This window comes from Echinococcus granulosus (genome assembly GCF_000524195.1).
Source record: "Echinococcus granulosus chromosome Unknown EG_S00296, whole genome shotgun sequence".
NCBI classification, from domain to species: domain Eukaryota; kingdom Metazoa; phylum Platyhelminthes; class Cestoda; order Cyclophyllidea; family Taeniidae; genus Echinococcus; species Echinococcus granulosus.
In genome coordinates, this window is record NW_020170676.1 from 24,709 (window position 1) to 27,033 (window position 2,325).

Below are 2,325 nucleotides of genomic sequence, written 5' to 3' on the forward strand. Positions count from 1 at the left end.
ATTCTTGGTAGTCCTTTTGCACAACTCCGAAACACCTCTACAGGATTTCTTCAGAGCCCGACCCCAATACAGATTTAGCAAGCGTCTTGATTTGAGTGGCATCAGGTGTCTTGAGTTCTACAGAGCCTTCAAATGAAATCAAGTGTTGGATTACTATTGAGATGTGTGCGGCTCCCAGGAGATGCTCATCCTCAGTCACCGCCACACTGCATCTCACTGCTGCTCACAACAAGCACATACCAATGATGGGTCGAGGTCTTTGAGAAATTAGTGGCAAGCGTGGAGTGTGACCGTAGTGATGGCAGTGTTACTAAGCCACACAACTAGCACAAGCTGGACTGGCAGCTGAGAGTGTGGATGAACTCTTCGCCGACTTCGACTTCACTCAATATTGTCCTCCAATCTTCCCATGGAGTCGACTGGAAGTGGGCTGTCAGAGATGGCAAAGTGCGATGAATTGGAGGACTGCTTTTCTCTGCCAGCATGCAGCAATCGACTTGAGTGTGAATTTGCATCTGCTGCCACTGTGAACTGCATAGCAGCCAGACCACTTTATCCGTCAGCTGCCTCCTTAAGCTCCAGTATTTTGTCCATCTTCTGTAATTTCTGCTCAGAGGATACTCTTTTGTTCTTTTCACTTCTGCGCATACACGATTCTTTTCCAGGTTGGAATATACGCCCATTTGTTAAAAAGTGCTTTTGGTCTTTTGCCTACAAAAAGTGTATGGAGTGACTCAAAACTAATTTTGTAGTAGCCTTATAAACCTGGGATTGAATGTCTCCAGTTGTCCCCCTGAGTCAGGTGCAAAAGCAGGTAAGAGTAGTAGGAGAAGGTAAAGGAACATTAAAATAAGTTATGGACTTGCCTTTTTCTTTCTCCAAGTTAGCTGCAGGAGCGTAGTTGAGGCATGCACTACCTGGCAGAAAAATGCGTGTGGTGAAAAGAATAGCAGGGATGTTATAGATGAAAGATGATATAACGGAGACAAGCAGAAAACATTTTACGTGGAGATTTCTCGATGGAAGATGGGATAGAAATCATGCCCCTGGGAGCACTATGCAGAATCATTTTGTAAAATTTATCAACTTGCTTTACCGATCCCACCCCTGTACCCTGCAAATGCCCTACCCCATGCAGTATTCTTGGAAAAGGTATGAATCATTGACCTCACGATGGGCAAGCACTAGAATACACTACTGAGTGAGAAGTGCAACCACATCCCAGATAACAAGAAATTTACACAAGGTTATTGACAAAAACATGTTGTATTCCGACGACTCGTACCGTCACCAAAGTACCGCAGAGGAATCATCATGTACGAGAAAGCGCTAAAGACCGAAATGTAAAGGAATAACCCCAGAGCTAGTGAGCTGAACGAGGAATGGGCACAGAATTCATTTCCTCTTTGTTGGCTGATATAAAGGAGACTGTGTAGCAATCTGGGGCGGAATTAATGCTCTCACTTCTCATCACCAACTCACGCTGTGCTTCACTTCGGTTCATGAGGCGAGTCTCGTCTCCTACTCCGGCATGTAAGGTAATTTTCATCACTAACGATGAGACACAAACTACCGACGGGTTAGTCTCTGGGTTAATTAAGTCGTGAGAAGGAAGCGAAACTGACTCTAATCAAACTTCAGCGGAGCTCATCTAAGTTGCCATCAGGCCAAAACTGACTCCTGATTAGGTGGTTGCTGGATCATTTTCTAATCACTGTTAGCGATGCAGCAAGCTCACTCACCACTCAAATTAGAGTGACTCGATTTCAGCGATCTCCAATCAAAAATTTTCATTCCATTTGGATTAAGGTAGCTAGCATTTTAGCATTCTGTGCTTCTCCTCTTGTACGGACCACATCGTGTCCGCATATTTTCTTGCACCACACCTTTGCGAAAAATGAGCTAACAAAAGTTCCCTGTGAAACTGAATAAAAAATACTGAGAATGAGAGCCTTCTTTTGCTGCTGGCAACTTCTTCCACAGACAGATCTTTTTAACCCAACTTTTGAAGCATTAAGGCTGCATCATCTGTGTTTGTTGACCAGATCTGAAGTGCACTACCACCACTGACTCACCAGTTAAGAGCCTCAACATCTTGATGCTACCGCGTTGAAGAGCTGTTCCAGCGTTTGTCATATGACAGTCACTTTCGAGACCGTATCACAATATAAGGTACAGAAGATTTGTAAATAACGCCAAGTCGGCTATTCAACTCGCCTTTTCTGCATACACTGCCACCGACACAAATAAGTGATGGATTGTATAAGCCGATCCATTCCAATGTAGCCTTATCCACTTGACTGACAGATGTCAATGAACTTTTGT

General features: G+C 44.1%; 1 protein-coding gene across 1 annotated transcript in view; it reads right to left on the reverse strand.

Moving 5' to 3' along the window:
* The window catches only part of EGR_10899 (hypothetical protein), a gene marked incomplete at both ends in the record, with an annotated part of 9,494 nt that overhangs the window by 6,480 nt on the left and 689 nt on the right, over positions 1–2,325 (reverse strand). The gene's annotated exons all lie outside the window — the stretch shown is intronic.